This window comes from Protopterus annectens, chromosome 12.part0 (genome assembly GCF_019279795.1).
Source record: "Protopterus annectens isolate FY-2018-M chromosome 12.part0, PAN1.0, whole genome shotgun sequence".
In the NCBI taxonomy this organism is placed as follows: domain Eukaryota; kingdom Metazoa; phylum Chordata; order Ceratodontiformes; family Protopteridae; genus Protopterus; species Protopterus annectens.
In genome coordinates, this window is record NC_056746.1 from 306,397,057 (window position 1) to 306,422,190 (window position 25,134).

The following is a 25,134-nucleotide window of genomic DNA, read 5'->3' on the forward strand; positions in this document are numbered from 1 at the left end:
ATAGTCCAACCACAGTTTTATTATGCACTTTTCATTCAGTTTGCAACATGAACTCCCTCAGATAAAGAGCAACAGTCATTCGCAAGTTTAAATACCCCTCCCTAATAATCACGTGACAATACATAAGCCCAAAAAAGAATGTCTCCCTTACTCTGCCAATTAAAATTAGCTTTCTAAAAAAATCATTCTAAAATAACAAGTTATAAACAAAGTTCATTAAAAACATATGTGGAAACATTTTTTAAAGCATATACACAAACAATGTGTTTGCACACGCACAAAAAGTATTTTTCCAAACTTTTAACTTAGTAAACAGTGGATAAAACAATAATCATTCAACCTAGGGTGATTGTATACATTTAGGCATATTTGCCAAACTAATTCTAATCGTTCCAGTCCTAATGCACTAGGACCACCCCTTGGGTCAAACCCAATCTGGTCAATGATGCGAAATTTAAAACAGTGATTATGGTTCAAAAGAACATGCTTGGCGAGAGCATTTTCTAATTTACCTCTTTCAATGCTACACAAGTGTTCATATACACGTTCTTTGAACTTGCTTTCAGTCTTGTTAACATAGTAAGAGGTGCATACTTGGCACTTTGCTAAATACAGCACCATTTTTGAATTATAGTTAAATCTCCTATTACAATTAAATTTCATATCATTCACACTAAATTACCTTCCTAAGTCCATATATTTACAATATGTACACGCCACACATCTATACATTCCAGGATGTCTAAGGATAGGGGTAATGTTCCCTTCAAGTAACTGTTTTAGGTTCCTACCCTTTATGAAAATAAACTTTGGGTGGTTCACAATTTTTTCTATGATAATCCTATCCATAGTTATGAGCTCCCAATTCTTAATGACAATTTGTTTCATGCGTGTGGAATCCTGACTAAATGTCATAACAAATCCCATAGTGAGGTTACTATCATTGGAATTATTTGTATCAAACTGTGGGTTCAAAGGGTGAGGAGAACAATCATTGGTAATGGTGTCAGTCAGCTCATTGTTCAAAATTGGTTTATACAAACCATTAATCCTTGTAGTCCTCACCTCGGTTATCAAGTCATCCAATAAAATAACAGGGTAACCCCTTCGAAGGAACATCTCCCTCAATTTGTCACATTCTAAGTTGAGCTCTTCCTCGACTGACACCATCCTTGCTGCTCTAATGAGTTGACCTTTGACTACTGAGCATTTCTGGTGATAAGCGTGTGCACTTGAAAAGTGTAAAAAAGAGTTTAAATAAGTGCTCTTCCTAAAAATGGTCACAACATATCTACCCTCTTGTCTGTCTTTCCTAAGATCTATATCCAAATAGGAAATTGCATTGTTTTGAAAATTATACGTGAATTGTAAAAAGTTGGTAGTATGATTAAAGTACTGGACTGTGATTTGTTAATCATAGTTTGTGTTTTTTGTTTTTAGCCGTACTGCCTATTGTCTCATGTTGCCCTAGGGACCATGGACATTATTTTCACCCTTTTGCATTTGGTTATTGAAGTTGTAGGCATGCCACCACATTCTCCTCTTTGCTCGCAGGGAATTCACAACAACCATATTTCTCTGCAGCTGAATGTCTCTTTAGCCATCTGTCCCCAACTAAATGTACCACAGGCAAATGTCTTGCTGCCTAGGTGCCTGTTCAGATCACTAATCAAAGCCAGGTCATCATGTGTATAGCCAGGCTAAAGTCTTAATAATGTGGAGCAAGGACCCTGACCAGTCATTTGGAATACAATTATAGGTTCATAAGTTCATAAATTAGTACTAGGCTAATTATGGGCCATTTTAAGCCTAGCCACTTACCCATGTGAGAATCAAACTCTGCACTGTGTGTCTGTAAGGTAAAAACCTTAACCATTATGCCAACCTCCCACCCAGGTGGGAGTATTTTGTGTAGAAGTACATCTCCATGGCAACACCCCTCTTTGTGAGTATCACTCAGTGCTTTTAGCATTGTAATTGTTCCTGCTAGAGTTTTTATGTCTATATTTTCATTGGAAATTGATTGCCTAGTCAGAATTTCCCCTGTTAAGAAATACAAATCAGTTAAATTTAATAATAATAATAATAATAATAATAATAATAATAATAATAATCATAATATACAAAGCCTCCAGCAGTGTTTCAGACTGCTGCTTCAGCAGTGTGGGGGGGGGGGGGTGAATGGAAGATACACAAAGAGAAAGGTTATGATTATTATTTTTCTTCTGTTTTAATTAACTAAAAAGAAAAAAAGAAAATAAAAATTCCTGCTTTTTTTTTTGCAACAGAAACTGGCAGGTTGGGAGTCCAGTAGTATTCAAACTTAAGAAAACTGATACAGGAGGATTTATGACAGTATGTGATATGTACCTATTAAAGTTTTGAGAATTTTAATCATGTTCCTCAGAATACTGGAACCAAAATTGCTAATGGGAGAAATATATACTGCCTAAAGTTGTGATGCTTTGAAGTATTTCACATACTCAGAGGTACAACAGTATCGGAGTTAATATATCTAAATAGCAGGGCTTTGGACATAGCCACCCTCCAGTTAAGAGATACAGGGACAAAGACTTTCTCCGAAATACACTTTAAGGGGTACCACTGAGTTTCAGAAATCCCTGTTCCTTGTTTGAATTGCAGTTTATCTTTCAGTGTTTCAGGACTCACTACACTTAGTCTCACATTTCCAGTAAGGATTCGCCGGTGACATCTATTGTGGGACTGGAGGCAGTCAGCAGTAGTGAGGTGATAGGACTGGATGGCAAATAAATAAATAAAATATGCATTATGGGTATAGTATACTTGGTCAACATGTATGTGTGTACCTAAGTGAACTGTGGTGTGATTTTGTGCGATTGTCCATCTGTCCAAACAGCAGGTTGGCCAACTTCCTAATGGTTGACTATGGTAAGTGACCTTGTGGTAGGAACTGGAGTTTGTGAGTGTGTGGTATATGGGTATGGTAAGAGTTAGGTAAGGGGGTAGATTAAGTGTGTGTGTGTGTGTGTGTGTGTGTGTGTGTGTGTGTGTGTGTGTATATGTGTGAAGTGTGTGTCTGAGTTATCTTGTGTAGTGGTAGTGTTACAAAATGTGCATAGTTTGGTTTATAGGCAGGGGCAGGGTTAAGGTTAGCATGTATTACCAGTAGAGTAGTAAGGATAGAGCGAAGGGGTACATTGTCCCTACATAAAGGGGGGTGTGATCAAGAGCTCATTTCTATACCAAAATACAAGTACAGAAAGGCACTTGGGTTCAGTGTTTTTTTTTCGCTCTAAGCTGTATATTGGTTGACGTACTGTAGGTAGCCAATAGCACAGTAAGCTGAAGGCATGTTATTTTTGGCTGTTCTGGTGAAAGCTGGGGTAGGGTGTATTTGGTGATGCCTGATTGGCTGATTCACTGTATGAAGTTAAATATTTTTCTTGTCTTCACTTGAAGATCTGAAGGGGTGTGGTGCAATTTTATGGAACTGGCAAATGTTGCTAGTTGGGCCAGCTACATCTTTGGGCATTCCCAAGATACAGCAGGAGGGAAATGTGACCAGTACCTAAGCGTGAATATCTGTAGCATGACTCAACAAAGGCTTGTGATGATGATAGTATAAAAAGAAAGTTTCTGTCTAATGTGCCTTGTGTGTCTCATGGATGGTTCTGTCATTTTCCCTTGAACCATTGGTGTCCCTAGTGAGCAAAAGTAAGAGGAATATTTCAGAAATCTGACTGCCAGCCTGCACTCATGGTCTGGGTTGATCCAATGTCTCAGCAGTGCAGCTGTCAAGAAAAATGTTCATTATAGCTGGTGGAGTTGATTCTTCCCATTGGAAGGCGTTGGTGGTCTGGCACTGGCAAAGTTTTCAAGATAGTCTTGCAAAGAGAGATACTTGTGTGTACTGAAGAGATGCTCCTACATTACAGTTGACCCTGCACTGTTCAGTCTGTCAAGGCTTGTCATTTTGCTTGGAGAAAATCCACAGACCTCTGCATGATGCTCAAGTGTATGTGCAATACATTTTTTGTATTTGTTTTTGCCAAGTTGCTATACCTAATCAACTGTACTATAAGTGCAGTGTCTTGTACCACCTCCATAATACATTATGTTCAGGTAAATTATTTTATTCATGAAAAAGAAATGTAAGCTGCTGGACACATTTTTTTAATTATTTTCAATGGTTGCAAGTAAAGTTTCCAAGTTTGAAAGAGCAGCAACTATAAGAGAAGTTTCATTTGAGAGAAAACCCCAAAGCTAATTAAAAAATAACATTCACAAAAGTGGGTTACGGATGAGAAAAAGCTTATAAAACAGGAACAGAAAAGAAAACAAGAAAAGTTTAAAGATCACATGCATGTAAAATGAACAGATGTCTATGGAGCATCCCAGCCTAACAATATATGAAATAGATTTCAGAAAGCAAAATATTAATTTATATCTAAAGACATGGGTAGCCAGATTTAGAAAAACACCAAGAGTAATGGGGAATGTAGATTAACAGCTTTATAATTACACAAGAAGGTAAATAAACAAACAACATATGTGAATCTTTGTCAGAACCAGATGATAGACTAATATATGTTAGATAAGACAGGACAGCATTTTAAGTCAAATGAAAATATAAAATATGACAGATAGAAGTTCAGAAGTACATGGCAGAAAGAAGATGAATCCATATTTAGGCTGAGGGCACATACATAAAATTTGTGAGTTCAGCGTCATTAGTATAAATGTAAAGACATAGAGAATATAGACGTGCATTAACGTTACAGTTCAGTGCACTCATTGGTTCATAGGCTTATAGGTTCCTAGATGCTTACTAGGTTAGTCATCTGTGAGAGCTCAACAACCCAGCCCTGCATTTCCATGGTAATTATTATACCTTACATTTTGCAATATGAATCTCCAAAGATGGGCCACACAAAATATATATGGGTACTTACAGGTTTCCGCTGTCCATGATGGCTTTTAGTGTTAAACCAGAGGTAAAATTGTGATTACCCATCTTGTGTAAAAAAAAAAAAAAACGATTTTACTTAATGAATGTAGTTTTAGTACTCTTAAGTGTAATAACAATGTTTTCAATTAATTTGCAATTCCCAGTACTGTTAACATGGCTAGTATCAAAGAAGTTTTAAACACTACAAAAGAAAAGATGGAACCTTCTAACACCAGTGCAAAATACAAAACTATAATTCACTTTATTCATAAACTAGCAGAGCTTTCAGGTAAAAACCCTTTTTAATGCATAAAGTTTTAAATAGTAGTTGGAAAATTATTAATAGAAATACTGAACTGACCAATGTAATCAGAGTTAAATCAACTTTTGTTTACAAAAACTCCAGTGATTTAAAAAGTTTATTAGGGAGATCAAACATTCCCAATGTTATCAATATCCACTGGCCATTGGAACCATATTCCTATTTTTATTGTAAGCAATTGCAGATATATTTTGAAGGGTCAAAGTGTTTATTTGAATCATCTTAAGAGATTAATAGTAGCTATAACTAGGTTCACCTATAGATCTGAAGGTATGGTGTATTTGGCTATTTGTAGTTCCTGCAAGAGCTTCTATGAGGGAAAGACCAACAGGATGCTCTCACAGAGAATTTACAAGCATATACTGGCCATCAAAAATAATGATCAAAATAATACTTTATCAAAACATGTTGACAATTGTGCGTCATTTAAAAAGTTTTTTGTGCTTGATCACATACAGAACATTAATTATGGTGGTGGCTTAAATAGCATTTTGGAATGTAAAGAAGTTAGGTGGCAATTGGACCTTTCTGCTGATAACCACCAGGTCTTAACAGTGTTATAAAAATCAAGTGCTTTTTAAACTTATCTCATATTGAATTTTTTACTTATTTGTGGATATTGTATTTTTGTATGCATATATTTATTCATCATTTTTAAGTATGAAAGAAATTACTTTATAATTCTTTAATGAGGTTGGTTCTAGTCACATCACATGATTACCACTTTGGTTATAAATGGTTATGTTGTGTACCACAGCTGTTCTGAAGTTCTTGGCAAAATTAAAGGACAAAAGCATTAAACTGTTACACGCATGTATTGTTTTCCTTATTCTATTGTTGAAGTTGTTTTTTTGTTTTTAGTAGTTCGGTGCCACTGTGTTCATTCTACTCAGCTGTTTTTAACTTACGTTAATTCCTGCTGTCTAGTGTTAGTGCAGAGGACTAAAGCTCTGCATTGTTAGCAAGCTGCTCTGTGATGAGGTTTTATTATTTATTATTATTAAGTATTTGTTCACTGGGTAAGTAAACTGGTCTATTGACCCTTTTCAGCCACGACCTGATCTCAAAGAGCTCAAAGAGCAGAAAATACATACTGGTCTTTCAATCAGCAATATTATATACAAAATGAGTACATAGCAATATGTAAGACTGACTGTGAATAGTGTAACATTAAAAGATCCTGTCAGAGTCCATTGAGGGGGAAAAAAAATACACACACACATATATATCTATCTATCTATCTATATATATATATATATATATATATATATATAAATGTAAGCTAATATATGGCATACAGTTCAGTGTAATCATACATATGATACATGAACTACTATTTACATGTGAAATATTTGCATATAAGATGCAGCACATTAAGAGACTGAGAAAACATTTATAACATGTATCCTATTATTCATTATATGGGATAATAAGTTGCCTAATTATTGTTATGATAGCAGTTGCAGATAGATTCAGTAAAGAGATGCTCTTAAAGTGCATCTTTGAAGCTTTTAAGGGTTTCTAGATTACTGATATCTGTAGGCAGGTGGTTTCAGGTTGCAGGTCCCAATCTAAAGAAGGCTGTTTCACCTACAGCATTAAAAGCCTTTTCTCTTTATTTCTTTTAACTATGCCAATATTTAAAAATAATACCCCTTGTGTCTAATGTCTCCCAAAGTCTTCTGTGTTGCAAAACTGCCAGTGTATATTTAAAAAGTATTACAGGCATCTAGTGTTCCCACACCCTTACAGCTTTCAATTTTAGATGTGAGTTTAGTGTAATATTTCAAGAGTTTCTAGTACCTATTGTTCCCAAGTCTTTCATGCTACAAAACCTGTTATTCTATTAATTTTTAAAGTGATTTTAGAGTAATATTTAAAATTTCCTGGTGCTTAGTGTCTTCACAGCTGATATTGTAGGACTTGCTTGTTAGTATAGGGAAGTTTAGAGGTATGACAACCTCCACACACAAATACATGTGTATCACACAAACACACACACACACACACACACACACACACACACACACACACACACACACACACACACACACTCCTAAGCTACATATCCCCTAATTAAACCCCCTACTGTGATCATCAAGGAACACAGAAACACATGCATACACTCTTTAGACCAATCATCACCCTGCAGCTCACTACTTCCTGTCTGTTAAACTCCCTATCACTTACCTCTAATGCAGTATCACCAATTGAAAGTAATGGATGAATTCAAACATTTGTCAGAGTTAACTTATGTAGCTGTGAGATTCTCTGGATCAGCAGGGCACTTCTGGAGGAGAGCACATGGCTAATTAGCCTCATTAGCATATAACTTGGCCAAGGAGACAACCTAATGCAGCGATTCTACTGACTGTGTAGAATTGCTGTGGAAGGTCAGTCTCTGAATCAGAAAGGACTACCGCCAGCAAGAAAATGGACGAGTTAGGGCTTACCGCCTGTGGCAGCTTTTTCTGAATCCCATGGTTAGGATATCTATCTGTCTATCTATCTATCTATCTATCTATCTATCTATCTATCTATCTATCTATATAAATTATGAGTTGTAGAATGGGATAAGTCATGGAAAAAAAGCAAGCAAGATGAATAAACATACTAAATGTATATTAAATCAGTCATGATCATGGACAGAAATTCAGAAAAAGCTTTCATGATTAACAAATACATGTTCAAATATATAAAATAAAAATATTACTAGACAGAAATCATACCTCTTACTTTAAATAAAAACAAGCTAAAATAATTTTGAAATGTGTAAGAGCTCTGAATGAGTACTGTCATTGAGTTTTTGTTACTTAAAATTAAGTGTAAATATGAATTTGTCTGCAGTAATTCAACTGGAGAAGTTAAATGTGCTAACAGAGACAACTTCAAATCCTCTTTGTTGTCAAATTTCTTTATCTGCCGCACTGTAAACATTTCTGTCTAAATCCTGCAGCAGAATTAGTGTAAACATTATGAGTACTATTTTTCCATAATTATTGTAGGACACTGATTATCACAGGGAAACATCTCCCAAATGTTTTACTCCGATACTAAGCTTACATATGGTAACCAAACCTGTGTATAATGTTCTTGAAGAAAGATATTGGTTTTATTCTCATTTGGAACCCAATCACACAGAAACATACACATACATGTGTGCAAATACATACACACAAAGTAAATACATGATACCTCCCAGAGGCCTGATGGTTGGGGAGGACAACACAAGGCGTTAAACTAGATACAGAAACAGGGATTGTTCTGACTTGTCATATTTTTGCATCAGTGACACAATAGTTTCATTATTAGTTTTAGCTGTATAAATATGGGTATAGATATTTAGAACAGCTGGATGAAGCATGTTAATGGCCATCAATGAATTATCTTGTTGTAAGATATTCCTCTACATCCCTGATATCTACCGTAATCAGCTTTTACATTTTCTTAGTCTCTAATACTGACAATAAATTTTTTTTTTGCTTTTTTGTTTTGTGATCATAACGTAAGAATTGATTTTTTTACCAGGTTAGATATTTTGTTTGCTGTTATGCAATTCAGTTTAGGAAGCTAAATTGCAAATTCACAGCAGACTGTAGATTTCAGCTACGGGATCTACTTATAGTGAGTATTGCATCTGAAGTCATGTAATTTATCAACATTTAAATGGGGAAGGAGAGGAGAGCTGTATTGTTTAGTGGTCTTGCATAACTGATAAGTAATTATACTGTGATTAATGGCAGGTTTCAATTGCATCCTTTTCCTAGATTTTCCAGTGTTGTTTTGGTAAGAGATCTTTTGCCTGGCTCAAGGGAAGTTAATTCTGAGGCTCAATTATTTATTTACCTGTTTTGTATTACTGAGGATTGTTTGATGAAAAAAGGTTAAAATGTAAAGGCCTGTCTATTATACATCAGTGGCAAAAGTTAGAAACAATGTTTGATTAAATCTTTCAAAATACAAGAATGATGCTGTTTGCATGTAAATGTGCTATTTAACAGAACCAAATCTAAAAATAAAAACTAACCAAGGTTACAGGTGTAGCTTGTTCACTATTACTTGAGTATTCATAGCTTGTTCACTATTACTTGAGTATTCATAGCTTGTTCACTATTACTTAACTATTCATAGCTTGTTCACTATTACTTAACTATTCATAGCTTGTTCACTATTACTTAACTATTCATAGCTTGTTTACTATTACCTGAGTATTCCTAAAAAGCCAGGGTTATTTTTTTCTGTTTATGAATAGCTGAGGCATTTTTCTGTTAGAATTATAGAAGGGCTTCAGTGGACAGTTTTAATATATTCCTTTGTATATTTCTGCTCTCATGTAAAACATATAACAACTTTATTGTGGATGCAATACTGAATTGTACGATTTTATGGGTATACTTATTCTCTGCTAGCAATTAACTGCTTCTGGAGGTACATGACTTTTCTAGATATTTCACTTTGCTCTCCATTTTAGTTCATTTCAAACAAATTTAAAATTATTATTGAGATATCCTAGGCAAGAAAACAATGATTATTACATTAACTGTGATAGCTGTTTGTAGAACCCAAGAATATACCTCTCAAACTTGTAGCAAGAAAAATCTGGACAAAGGCAAAAATAACTGGGGGACAAAGGACCAAAAATAGGGACAGATTTTAAATATTGCTCTTACAAAATTAGAAAGTTGCTAGAATAATAGGTTTTGCATTGGCACACCTTTTTTGAAGGATATGAAGCCTGCAACTCAAATCCACCCATCCATCCATCCACCCATCCATCCATCCATCTACAACCCATATTTCCAATTTTTGCACATGGGGTCGGGGTGTCGTTTTAACAGTAATAATTATATAGTGCCAAGGTTACACTGCCTGGTGGCTAGCTCTGCCACTGTAGTTCTTCCACACTGTGCACTCACACATACACTCACACCTATGGCCAATTTAGACTGTCCATCTACTGCATGTCTTTGGAATGTGGGAGGAAATCAGACCATCTGATGGAAGCCCATGTGAACACAGGCAGGACATGCAAACTCTGCACGGAAAGCACCCCAGTGAGAATTGAACTGGGGAACCTTTTGCAGTGAAATGTCTGTCATTATTTAGTGACTTCACTTCTCAATGAATTTCCAGAAACAGACCAAACGTATGAGCAAAAATCTAGATATTCAGCACAAAAAAATCTAGACAGTTTAGTAGTATGCCCAGGAACTCAATAACTGCTTCCTTATTGCAATATTGACTTGGGTTTCTAAAACTCTGTACTGACGTTGTGGCTGTATTTATCTGCATTATGGGCTGATGGGCCTATAATTCTGGGGGTCTGTAGTGAGGCCATCCTTATGGAGTGACATCACTGGTGTAACACTTCAAACCTCAGGGACAAAGCCTGTGGCTAAACTCATTTTAAATAGTTTAAACAGCCTGGTATATTATCTGGTCTAATGAAGGAAGTGTTTTTGGTGTTCAACAGCACTTTCAGCAAATGTTCTTTGGTGATAATGGCAGACTTGAGAGATTTGTGAGAAATTTTGGGTATAGGTGGACTTAGGACAATGGACTCTGGAGTAACATTTGCACTGAATTTATTTGCTAATATAGAGGCAATATCCAATGGATTAGTGTAAGCAGTGCAATATTTATGAATTCTGTGCAATTTTGGATGTTTTCTAGTTTCCTAAAATAGCTAAAGAAAGATTTGTAATTGTTCTTGCCTTCAGATATTAATCGAAGATCATGTACAGCTTTAATAGATTTAATAGTTTTTTATTTCTTTGTCAAATTTCTGATATTTTCCTTGACATTAGATCTTATGACCTGCTGCCAACTTTAATGAGCTTTTATTTTTTTTTTTTTTTTATTTAACATTTGTTGACCGGGAAAGTCCGACTAGGTTCCACAGAGTCTGTTTTCAGCGGAGGCCCGGGGAGAAATGCTCCAGATTTTCCTTTTATTGTAGATTTTATTTATGTCAGTGGACTACAGGGGATGGTTTGCTTTTAAATTCACCATAAAATTTGAATTTGTATTGGACTGCCATTTCAATACATTTATCTAAGCGAATATAAGATTCTTTTGTGAACCTGTTGAGGCAATATCTGGGGTGATGTTGTTGTAACTGAATTTTGAGATGTCATCATAGGATTTGATGATATTTGTGAGTTTGAAGTTTTTGTACTTTGATATATTGCCTTTAGTGCATTTAGACTGTTTGAGGAAGAATGCCACTAGTGTATAATCTGACTTAAATGGTGAAGAAGTTATCAGGGGATCTGTGCACAATGAAGTTATATTAGTAAGTACTAGGTAAAGCAGATTTTGTCCTCTAGTTGAGCTGGCAACAATTTAATTGATGAAGTTTTTATTTATTAGATCCGAAAACTTCTGACCATATCCTACACTGGAGTTGTTTGTACTCTGATTTATTGAGGGATAGTTAAAGTCTCCTAAAATAATGGAGTTCTTATTTATGAGGACTTCAAGGATCATGCAAGATATCCTGTCACAGGTGATAAACTGATAGCTGATTTTAGTCTCTTTCGGAGTTCAGTAAGTTCTGTTTGTAGGTATCTGGGAATCTATCTAGCAGTGATATGACCTCTAACAAATATAGATATTTATTTTTATTTATTTATTTTACATTTGTTGACCGGGTAAGTCCGACTGGAACCAAGTCCATTTTCAGCGGAGGCCCGGGGAGATAAGCTCCAACAGAATACACGAATGATAACAGTAGAGTGAATGGCATTGATTATATATAATATTTAAATTTTAGGTATTAATGTAGTTAAGAAAAGGAATATAGGTAGAAGTACATTCAGACAATCAGTGTTACAAATTTCCAATTTTTGAGGGTAGTAGTAGATTACAAAAAAAAAAGGAAAAAAACAAATTAGATAAGTAAATTACATACATTTTTTAGATTTATTCAGGTTTGTCACAGTGGCATATCCATTTTTGTTCCAGGTGTTGTTTGATTGAGTCTTTAAATTGGTCTGGGGAGGAGAGCATGGTAATAGCATCTGGAAGTTTGTTCCAGGTTCTACTTACAGAATTTGCAAATAGGGCTGTGCCAGCCACGTTGTTAATTTTAGTTGTTTGTATTTGAAGCTTATTGGATGAGCGGAGCAGTCTTGTATTATTATGGGGGAAGATGTGGTGACTAAGGGCTGGAGTATTATTTGGGTTCTTTAGGATTTTATTAGCCAATATTAGCAGGTTATACTTGACAAGATTGGGAAATTCCAACCATTCAAGTTGTTTGAGGTTAATTCAGTGGTGTGTTCTGAAAGGAGAGCCCGTAGCAAACCTGGCTATGTGATTATAGCAGGCTGTGAGTTTATTAAGTTCAGATTTACTTATGTTTTCTAGAAGTGGTTAAGCATATAGGAGGGTGGATAGTAGGTGCGAGCGTGCAATGGCTATTTTAGCTATGGGGGTGAGGAAGGTTTTAACTCTGTAGAGTGAACCGAGTTTTTTGTTAATGGTTTTGATTGTCTGGCTTACATGGAGGTCAAATTTTAAGTAATTGTCTATAGTGACACCTAGCAGTTTGGTATTGGGGTCAGGGGAGATGACTGTCCCATCATTAGCTTGTATGGTAAAGGAGAAGGGTATGGACCTTTTGGGTTGGTGGAAATATGAGCATTTTGGTTTTTTTGGGATTTAGTAGTAGGCGTCGTTTGGATAGCCAGTTTTCTATAACAGTAAAAGTAGTCTGCGTATCCCTTTTTAGATCATCTGGAGATGTGGCTGAGCAGATCAGAGTGGAGTCATCAGCATATTGGATACAGCTGATGTTTGGTATGATAGTAGGGAGATCATTAATAAAGATAGAAAACAGTAGTGGTCCTAGTATGGAGCCTTGTGGAGCTCCGATAGTATTGGGTAATAGATTTGAGAGCTTATTCTGCCAGAGGACTGCTTGTTGCCTGTCATTGAGATAGGATTTATCACCATAGTTGCCATTGAGTGTGAATAGGTATAATAGGTGTAAAACCCAGGTACGGAGGGAGTGCCTTTTGGACATTTAAACCAGGTTTCAGTTATTACGCATATATGGCTGCTTTCTAAATCTAGCAGGAGTGCCTCAAGGCCAGGCAGCTTATTACTGACAATTCTAGCATTGAGTAGAACCACCTTAATTTGATGCTGTTTAGGTTTTAATATATTGACTATGTTATAATGTTCATTTTCTGAACTCTGTCTAAAAAGGCATTATGGGGGCATAAAGGACAATAGCCAGTATATGGAAGGGTTTGAATGAGAGGAGTACACCATATTTTGCAAAGCAAGTGGCATTGCAAAGCATCTCATTTCATCCTGACATAAAATGTATTCCCCTAGAATCATCATCATCTTCATCATCAACCTCCCTTTTCCCATATTCTACACGGGTTTGGGTTGTTGCATCAATTGTCACCATCTCTCTCTCTCTCTCTCTCTCTCTCTTCAGTGCCACTCTCCTACCTTCTTCGATAGTCATGCCTGACTTTTGAGGTCTTTTCTCAAGCAATCCTTCCCTTTGCTGGTTGCCCGCATTTTTCATTGCCTTCTTCCTCTCTGTCCCCAATTTTTTTCACCGGATTGTCTTCTGCTTTCCTGCACATGTGCCCGAACCACTGTAATCTAGTCTGTTTGACCTTCTCTGCAAATGGAGCTACCTAGGCTTCTGCTCTAGTGTCCTCATTTCTTTGTCTGTCCCATAGTGGGCATCCTACCACCCATCTCATTCACTTCATATTCATCATCTCTAACTTCCTCATTTGCTCTGCCTTTACTGCCCAGGTTTCTGTACCATACATTAGTACTGGTCACACAACTGTTTTGTACACCTTACTTTTCAGCTTGTTTGGCATTCTTCTCTCAAACATTACCGCTAACACTCTGTGCCAGTGGGCTACAGCCCCTCTGATACTAACTTTGACCTCCTCATTCAGACTTCCTTTCTTCTCAACCACCCCACCCATTCAAACTGTTAGCTCGTTCCACTATTTTCCTTTCTATCTCATTTCACAGATCTGTTTGATTTCTCCCATTTTCTGCCATTACAGATGTATTATCTGTACTCAGTTTCATCCTGTATGCCTTCAATTTTGCATTTCATTCCCCTATCCTTTGCTGAGGTTCTTCATAGATTCATAGGTGTATACCATGCTAATTACCACTAGGACCCTTATATGCTTAGGCATGAAACCCAAATGTGACCCACAAGTTTGGTTTGTATAGGGGGTGATTTACTGACTTCTTTTGTTAATCAGAGACATAGTTACCAGACCAGGGGTGAATTTCCAATTATTCATCCATTGGTCCAAGTTATGCTTAAATAAGGTTAGGGAGGAACTCTGCTTCACATGAATAGGGAGCCTGATCCAGAGAATGGGAAATCTCTGAGAAACATATCTCTCTCTCCAACATGTTCTATTAATGTTGTAAGCAAAATTTAGTAGTTCTGATGATGTTTGTTTTGTGGATGTGCAAAATATGGTCCAGGAATGCCTTGTATGTTAGGCAAGGATCACCTCTCCAAAGTCTGTATGATACCATGAAAAGAGACAGGGATTTGAGGCAATCAGAGTAGGGCATTGTGTTTACTACCTGTATTTTTTGTAAGGAATCTTTAGGAAACGGCAGTTGCTGAATGTGTCTGGTCAGGTACATACCAAAAGGGTATTCACGCTATGATTGTTCTGAGGAGTGATGAGTACAGTGGTATGATGACCTCTCTGGACCTAGATGCCATGCACTAGCTTATAAGTTGAGCAACATAGGGTTTTTTCTGACTACCTTGGACACTTGTTGGTCAAAGGCTAAGTTACTGACTACATGAGATCTCAGATTCCTGACTAGTGAATCAATTTTTAGAGGTGTTTTATGGATGACATGGTTACCCAGAGTTGCTGATTTCCCAAAAGGTACTATAATGCATTTCTTGGTAGTGAGTTTTAAGTCATGGCTTTGGCACCAAGAATTTGTCTGTTAAACTTCCTGAAGGGTGTTTTGGATTTCACCTCTGAGAAGTAGAAGCCAAAGCGAAGTGGTCCCAGCACAGAGCTCTTAGGGATTCCACTGCTGACTGGCTTCTTTGTGAAGCTGGTGTCACTGATCCTAACCTCGTGGGTCCTACCTATGAAACAGCTAACTATCCATTGTGTTATAAAGGGCTTTATGCCTACTTCCTACAGTTTGTTGACAATGTCCAAGTGGGGTATTGTATCAAATGCTTTAGCCAGATCTAGGTAAGCAGTATGTATTGCTTTCCCCTCATCCATTTCCTAAGTGACCTTTTTGAGGAAATCCAGTAGGTTCAGCAAGCATGTTCTTCTTTTGACAAAGTCAAACTGGGATGGAGCCAGTGTCTTGTTGATAATTTCCATGACAATTCTTTACATGGCTTTGCAAATAAGACTAGTCAGGTTAATGGGTCTGTAGTTTCCAGGATCTGTTGAAGGTCCACCCTTATGAAGGGGGATGGCCATTGCAGTCCTCCATTCTTGTGGCAAAAAGCCTTTTTTTAAGACTATTATTAGATAGTGACTCCAGAGGTCCTGATAAATCATATTTTAGGCTGTTCAGAATGCATCTCAGGATGTTATCAGGGGCCACTGAGGCTGTGTTCTTGGCTTTACTGAGCACAGCCAGTACATGGCTCCCTACTTATAGCTGGAGGAGTTATGTTTGAGGGTAATTCTGGGAGATGGTTGGGGTGAGATTGTGGGGAGGGGGTGAGTTGGGATTGAAGTTGTCCACTGATAGGTTCATTATATTGGAAGGCTCAGTGAATGTGGCACCATTAACCACCAGTACAGCATATTGCTGTATGCTGGCTTGAGATTTCTGACATAGCTGATGAAGGCCTTATGGTTATCTTCTACCTGGGAGGCTATCTTAACCTCAAACTTGGCTTTGTTTGATATAATTTGCTCTTTTGTTTCCTATTTAATTTGCTGAGAGAGTTTTTATCTTTATGGTAATTACCTTTCCTGATTTTTTGCCATAATTTCTTTTCCTTTTGTTGTATATCCTGTTTAGTTTGGGATGCCACCAAGTCAGTTTATTTCTAGGATTAGTTCTGGGCTTACTTTTGTTTGGTACAGCAGCCTCTATGCAGCCATTGAAATAGTTCTAAAGAATTTCTGAGAGCAATTCAATTGTAGACTGCTGTGATTTCTGGGTGTGGAGAGACATTGAATTTTAACAAACCATGACTTAATAAAAGGTATTTTGCATTGGAATATTTCCTATTACTGATTTTACTGGGGTTAAAGAGTTGATTTTGATTTTGAAGGAGACAGCTTTATGATTGGATCTTACGAGGAGGATAGCATTCACCCATATTTGTGAAGTATGATGTTCAGTATGTTGGAGCCTCTAGTGGGCATATTCACTATTTGGTCAAGGGGGGTTGTATTTATGAAGTCCATGAATCTCTGTGCCTGTAGATTTGAAGCCGCATAGCCTTCCCAGTCTATAGATGGGTCTTTAAAGTCTCCAATGACTAGGGTATTCATTTGGATGGTAAGTGTTTCCATTAGGTCCAAGTATTCACTGTGGGCTTCTTGTGACATGGAGAGTGACCTATAGCTGGCTAGGATATGCGACGGGATTTTGTCTATAGTGATCTGCATGTGGAGGAACTCCATGACATGTCATCCTGTTTGATCAACCTAGAGGTATGCTTGTTACTGATGTATACCAAGACACCTCCACCTCTAGATCTTGTCTGTACAGCTACTGCTATAAAAGTGTGGAAGGCACTGAAACCTTGCACTGCCAAGGTATTCTCTGCTGCCATGTCATATTAACTGCACAGAAGTCTGTATTCTCAAATGTGAGGAGTGCTTGGAGGGAGTGTATTTTCATATTTAGGCTACTGGCATTTAGCAGTAACACTTTGAGGTTCATTTGAGTTGATTTGCTATGTTGGTTGGATCTATCAATTTGGCATTACATAAAAAGGCACCATGGGGTGGATAAAGATTTAGCCAGTATATGAAAGCCTAAAGTGGATAGGTGCAGACCATCCTTGACAACAAAATGTTATCCTTGTCCTCCCAAGCTGAGAAATATTTGATCCCCTTAGCAGTAACTTAGCTAGGGAGAGAAGGGCAACTGCCCAGGGCACAAAGTGTTAGGGGGCACAATCAGCTGATCCCAATCCCTAATGCAATACTGGTTATAGTTTAAAAGTAAAAAAAAACCCTAAATCCTGACCACTTTAGTACTCCATGCAGGCAGGGTATAAACGGTAGCAAATGTGTGCTACATTTGTAGCAAGCAGTTTCATACAGTTTATAAGAAGGAAGTGTTTTTTTTATGTTCTTCATATTGATCACTGTTACATTAACCTTAGCTATATGGGTTACGTCCTGCCAAGGATATAACAGCCAGCCAGCTTTCAAAGCTTCAGGACACCTTCCATGCACCCATACTGTCAAGTGGCTCAGACTGAGCTGAATAAAAGACTAGTTTGGGTGCAAAGAACTTCAGAGCTTTACTGCTGCCGAATATTACGCTCCTCTGAGTTTTTTGAAGATCGATAGCTGGCTTGTATTTTCCTTAGCTGGGCAGATAAGTTCCCTTTGGTGAAAAAATCTTCCATTTTCTTATTTTTTACTAATGTTATTTTATTTTTTTTACTGATGTTATTTTACTTTCCTCTTCAGGAAAGTTATTTTAAAGCTAGGAGTGCTGTGCTTTAATGGATTTTATTGACGCTGCAAGATACTTTTAAAAGGAGCACTCATTTCTGTCAGTTTAAAAGTAGTGTTACCTAACAGATAAACTATTTTCAGTGGTGAAATTGTTTATTTTAAGGTTGTGGGGTTGCCATAATGTTTGAAAGCACTTTTACTGTGTTTATTTTCTGTAAAAAAGTGACTTTTGTGGACTGGTATTTTTACTGGCATTGTTGCTTGGTTTTCCGCAAGAAAGAGGCACCATTTTCAGCTTGGCAGTGGAACAGATTATGGTCCTTCTTCCAGCCACAAAAAGAAAAAGTTAAGCAAACAGACTTTGCCACCACAGCAGGCTAATGATTTGCCTCAGCCGCAGGTGGGAGACTCTGCTGTGGCTATATGTTGTACCTCAAACCACTCATCACCCCGGATTCCTTTGGTGTAGAACCTACAGCCACTATGGACTGGAGTTTAGCCACATCCTCTGCGACTGTTGGGATCCCCTCAGTGGGCATGGGAAAACCACTCTTGTTGGTCCTAGGAGAGGAACCAGGGAAGGTTTCCCTGTTGTGATAGAATGATGTGCCTATCCCTGGGGAAGCAGTGGCTGCCATTAGTAACATGGTTGGCCCCATTTTCCCTGTCAAAAAGAAACAGAAAACCAAGCATGTATCTACTCCCATTCAAATTTCTTTGGATAAGAGTAGTCTGCTGGGATTGGCTCAGCATTTGATTCAGGCTATTGATCCTTCTTGTAGAACAATTTCCAGTAAAAGAAGAAGGGATGCCACCTTTCCTGAAGAGATTCAAGATTCTGAATCTGAACAGGAAGATGCAGGACAGGTTCAGAGCATTGCCCTTAGATTTCTGATTCAGACTCAGAGGATAGCTCTCTTTCTGATTCTCCCTGTTGGGGGGGGGGGTCTCTTTCTCTGAGACTATTGCTAGAATGTACCAGTATTTTCAGTGGGAGAGCCATCAAAAAATACTATGAGTTTGTTACAGAAAGATTTTCCAGAACCTATACCCATTCTTCCTGTCTTGTCTGCTTTAGTGGACGTATGTGTAACTGCTTGCAATTTTCCTGATAGTCAGCCTGCTGTCCCTAAAAAGTCATATAGTATGTATAAAGTTCCTCAGTCTGTTAAATTTGTATATACTCTTCCCAAACTTGACCCAGCAACTATAGCCTTAGTTGACTCTTCTGCTGCTAAGCACTTAATTAATTCCAATCCTACTCTTTCTAATGAGGATGGGAAAATTATTGATAGGTATGGGGAACAAGTGTATACTTCTACACTGAATTTCAGAATCTTAAATTGACTGGCTCATATCTTAAAATGTATTCTGACATATTGCGAAAGTATGAGTAAATGTTTTATCTATAGTTTCTTCTTCTGAAGAAAAATCTGCTTTAAGTGACTTAGTTTTTTCTATTGCACAGGTCACTACTCATTGTTTGCAGTGTGTGTATGAGACTCTGTTGATACGTCTTCCAGGGCTATGGCCACTGGTATGGTTTTAAGGAGGTTTGCTTGGCTGCATTCTTAGAACCTTCTAGTTGATATTAAAAATCAGATTTTAAATTTTTCCTTGGAGATTTAGTGTTTGGCCTCTCTGCTGCACAGGTGATCAAAAAGCACGATGAAAGGGGAAAGCTGATCCAGGGAATCTCTATGATTTTTCAGTCCTCCTTTTCCAAATTGTCCAAGGGATTTTCTTTCTCCTTATCCCGTTTTGGCAAAAAACAGAATAAGCAATTTCAGCAGAATTCAGGTAAACAGATGATTAAAAGTAGCAAGGAGGTTCTAAACAAGAGCCTCAAACCTCCCAAAACCAAGAGGACTCTAACAAGTCTGAATGACTGTTCAAGAGACATTGTGACCCCCTCCTACCCTGTCCCTCTTTCTCTTCCAGAAAGTCTGAATCTGTTTTTCTCTTTGGCAACAAATTTCTTCAGACAAATGGGTTCTGAAAATCATTCATCAGGGTTACAGATAGCAGTGGAAGGAAATTCCTCCTTTCCAGGGGGTCATTCTTCATCCTGCAGATCAGATTGTTTTGTTTCCTCCTGTTCTTCATTAAGTGCTGCCCCAACCAGTGATAACACCATTTTCTTCTTTGTATGTAGGCAAGGGGTTTTATTCAGGATGTTCCTAGTCCCCAAAAAAGAAAATGCTTGGACACCAGTTCTGTGGAACACCAAGGACAGGTACAAGCATGTAAATATCGAGGAGATGCTTACCCTGATCAAGGCACTCAATTCTCTGAACCATCTTTGTTACCTGGGACCTCTTCGAGTGGTTACAGACAATACCACAGTGATGTGGTACATCAACAAGCAAGGGAAAACCAGGTTTTACCCCCTTTGTAGACTAGCCATGTTAACTTGGGATATAGCTTCACAATACAGTCTCACTATGCAGGCATCATACATTCCATTAGAGGAAAACTTTGTGGCAGACAAACTGAGCAGGACTAGGGCAGACATTCACAAATGGAAACTAGATCCAGGGTCTTCCAAGATTTGATCCATCTATGAAGAGTTCCTCAAATAGACCTCTTTGCCTCCTCTCTGAACAATCAACAGGCAAAATTCTCTTCCAGGACTCCATGCAAGAAGGCCTGAAAGACAGATGCCTTTTCTTTTCTTTAGACAGGAATGTTCCGGTATGCCTTTTCACTCTTTCCACTGATATACATGGTACTTTTGAAGATTCAGAAGGAATACCCCCAGATCCTTGTGGTGACTACCTTCTGGCTCAGGCAACAGTGGTTCTTCCTTCTTTTGGGAATGGCCAGGGACAATTACCACAAGCTTCCTCACAGAATGGATCTACTTACACAAGAACAGGTGTGTTTGATACTCCCCAACATCAATCATCTTCAGCTGACTGCCTAGATGATATGGTCTTAATTCCTTCTAGGGACCTGTTTTCTGGTGATGTGTAGCAGATAAAAATTGAGGCAAGAAAGCCTGCTACTAGAAAATCATACATTAGCAAATGGAAAAGGTTTACTACATGGTGACAACAACATTACCAGCATCCAATGAGGGCTAGTTGTTCTCTAGATTTACAACATTTGTGTGAATTACTTTCTGGCCTTTCTTATTCCTCTAACAAGGTTAATTTATCAGCTGTTTCAATATATCTGCCCAGAGATCCTCATCTTTCAAGGCAGGCACATGTCAAAATGTTCTTGAAAGGGTTTTTGCATAAGAGGCATCCAAGAAATGTGGTAGCCCCTCCTTGGAATCTTAATTTTGTGTTTGAGAAACTAACACTTGTTTCATTTGAACTAGCCAATCTGGCTGACTTGAGGTTCTTAACATTGAAAACAGTTTTATTGATTGCTCTGACCTCTTCAAAAAAGGTATCTGAGTTGGAAGTTCTTATGGTGAGTCAATTCTATCTTATTTTCCACAAGGATGGGTTCACTTTGAGAACTAATCCTTCTTTTATGCCTGAAGTGGTATCAGCGTTTACTTTAGGTCAAATTATCCATTTCCTTGTTTTCGTTCCTGACCCTAAAAATGAGGGAGAAAGGATACTCCATACCTTGGATGTCCACAGACACCTCAGGTACTATCCTATCAGAACTAAGTCTTTCAGATCATCGGATCAATTATTCATTTCTTGTGAAGGTAAGAAGAATGGACAACCTGTGTGAAAACAGGCTATTTCCAAATGGTTGTTTGAAGCTATTACCTTTTGTTATACTCACCATGACAAATTTATTCCAAGCAGGGTCAAGGCCCACTCTACAATCTATTTTTTTTGGAAAGGGTTGGATTCCAGAATTATTCTAGAAGTGGCTACTTGGCCCTCTGTACATACTTTTACAAAGCACTATAAGCTAGATTTCTCTAGTTCTAGATCATGCTTTGCTAGGACCATTCTCCATGGGGTCCTGGACCCTTCTCCTTCCACCTCTCAAATATAGTTAGCTATGATAATTTACCCATATAGCTAATGCTACTGCAGTGGTGATCAATATGAAGAACATAGTACAGTTTGTGTAATTCGAACTTACCATAACAGTAGATGCTCGAATGATCACTGCTTCCGTAGGCACTCCTTCCTTCCACCCCCCCTTGTTTGTTGGTGTGTTTTTTATGCCAGGGTGTGGACTTTTATTTTTTGTTATTCCTAACCTTGTTTTTTCAGTGCTCAGCCTCCCTCTCCTTGCTGGCAGGAAAGCTCTGAAGGGCTTCACCCCCAACTTGTCTTTTAGTCAGCTCAGCTCAGCTCAGCTCACTCAAACTGCTTGACAGTTTAGGCTCGTAGAAGGTTTCCTGAAGCTTTGGAAACTGTCCAGCTGTTTTATCCTTGGCAGGATATAACACATATAATTAAGGCTACTGCAGCAGTGATCACTCAAACATCTACTGTTATGGTAAGTTCAACTTACACAACTTTACTTTTCTTTTAAGTAAAACATGAGCACTGTAATGCTCCATCCAGGGGTATAAACTGCAGCAACTGTTTGCTACAGTTTCTAAGAAGATATGTTTTTTTTTTTTTTTTTCCTGAACACTGTAGCACAGTTTATACCCTACTTGTACTGTGTTAGTTAAAAAAAGAGATTTTTTTCTACTTTTAAACTTTTACTTTTCAACTGTAGCAAGCTGCTCCAGCATTCCGGTTTGACTACAAATGCAACACAGAAGGGTTGGGAGCAGGGCACAGAAACTAAACTGAACCAGAATGGCTAGGCAGGAGGGGAGGGGGGACATGCTATGCATCTTCCCACTAGTTGGTGTGCCAGGTGAAGGAACATCTACTTTTTCAACTGAAGAGCTGGAAGGGGGCATGGATCTGAAATAAACTGACCACTTATTGCTTTTTTTTTGAAGAGCTAAGTTCATGGTGCTGGCAGGCATAGGGTACTAGATGATCCAGCTACACTTCTGCCCATTAAATGACACCAAAAAGACAGCCAATTGTCAAAATCAATAATTTTTTTTCCTCATATTCTGGCAACATCCTCGATGATGATAATATTCTGCCCAGTAACAGGCTCGCTCCTTAAAGATAATATTTCCACTGCGCAGAGCCGATCAAGTCAGACAGCACACTGATACTCAGTGTAGTTATTATTGACATTTGTTTACATGTGAAAGTCCAACTGGGCACATGTGCCCTTTTCAGTGTATGCCTGGGCAGGCTCACTGCTTAAAGATAATACTTCCACTGCGCAGGGCCGATCAAGTCAGACTGCACACTGATACTTATTGTAGTTATTATTATTGACATTTGTTTACATGTGAAAGTCCGACTGGGCACGTGCCCTTTTCAGTGTATGCCTGTGCAGGCTCACTTCTTAAAGATAATACTTCCACTGTGCAGGGCCAATCAAGTCAGACAGCAGACTCATACTCAGTATAGTTATTATTACTGACATTTGTTTACATGTGAAAGTCCGACTGGGCACATGTGCCCTTTTTCAGTGTATGCCTGGGGTGAAAAGCTCCAAGTTAACACATTTACTGCAATCAATATTCACTATAATAAATTTTATAATGCAGTTTCAGGGAATACATAGGTTCATAGGTGTGTACTAGGCTAATGGCCCTGGAGCCTTAACAAGCCTAGCCCATAGAAGTGCCCTGGCATTGTGCCGCCTGACATAGCATAGTAGTCAGTATAATAACATTTTTATTAATATTCACAAACATTTATATACAAGCATTCTATTGAGAATTAACAGATAGAAGAGTGGTGTATTAGGTAGGAATAATTTAAGAAATATATTAGTGTGAGGTATTAGAGGGGGTAAGCAAGTTTAAGTGTTAATAGAGAAGTAGTGATGGAATGGTAATTTAGTTGTGCTAATTAGAAATTAGTTAATAAAGTTAACTACAGTTGGTGCCTGTCTTTAAAAATCAAACAAAGTAAATAATAGAACAGATATAAACCAAAGTCTCAACCAATCCCTTTTTTAGAAATAGTAATATGTAAATATGGTCCATCAAAGCATGTGGAATGGGTTGCATTCAATAGTTATTTCTGACCGGGAGCCTAGCTAGCTTCATGTAAACATTTGTTAGACTTAAAAATGTTCATGTATACCTAACTTCTAAATAAATTAGATACCATTTTTGGAAGAAATAAGAAAATACAAAAATCTTGTGAAAGCTGTTACTTTCTACCAAGTAATATAATACTTGGAATGCAAATGTATGTTTAACAAGAGGGTCTTGCCAACGTGGTGTAAAAGAAACACTGTGAAATGATATTAGTTAAAATACATGCAGATGTATGTGTGTGTGTGAGTGAGTGTGCGTGTGTGTGTGTGCGTGTGTGCGTGTGTGCATGTGTGCGTGTGTGGTTATATGTGAGTAAAGGGAGGTTGGGTACACGTCACAAAATTTTTTAGTTACTTTTTCTTCTCATCGATTTCTGCTTTACACCGCTTTGAAGCAGACAATTTTCTATTGCATTTTACTGCTTTAAGGCAACAAAAGACACACCACTATAAGCTGTCTGTAGTAAAAGCATTATATTTTCTCCCAGTGTACTACACAAAATACTGCTTAGAAAATGAAACTAAAGAACTTGCTCGACATTTGATAGCACAAAGCCCTACAGTGATGTAGGTAGAGGAAACAGTTCAACCGAATGGTATACAAACAGTTTATGAATTAAGCTCTTTAGCAGTTGATAGCCAAAAGCTTATCTGCTTAATCTCAGCAACAACTTATTCAATGCCATTTTAGAGTGGCATGCGAAAGAAACATTAGCCCCACCTTATGACTTTTACTGTGCATTTAGAGTGAGGCAGGTTACGTTATATTTGTTCTTCACTTTAATTCTGCCAAATGACAGAAGGCAAGTCTGTAATGTTACGATCTATTTTTATCTTTACTAATCCCTCACAGAGAATGTGCAGTTCATCTGCCCAGTAATGATACACTGGCATAAACATGTTTTTTCTTTTCAGTATGTGAGCCTCTGCTCTTGATTTAACTGGTGTGATATTGATTACTGTTATACTACAATATTTAATCACACTGATTATTCCTTGATTCAGAAAATTAAACATGGATCAAACAACATGCACTACTTATTAATTTGAATGCACTGTATACTCTGAGACATGCTTTCTTATTCATAGCAGGGTTACATTACTTTTCATCGTTACTCATTTTGTAATTTAAATTGAAAAACAGTAACTAACAAAATGTGTTTTTCTAATCGTTA

At 37.6% G+C, this 25,134-nt stretch overlaps 1 protein-coding gene across 1 annotated transcript in view; it reads right to left on the reverse strand.

Moving 5' to 3' along the window:
- Positions 1 to 25,134, reverse strand: part of LOC122816533 (ATP-sensitive inward rectifier potassium channel 12) — an 855,635-nt gene that overhangs the window by 382,975 nt on the left and 447,526 nt on the right. The gene's annotated exons all lie outside the window — the stretch shown is intronic.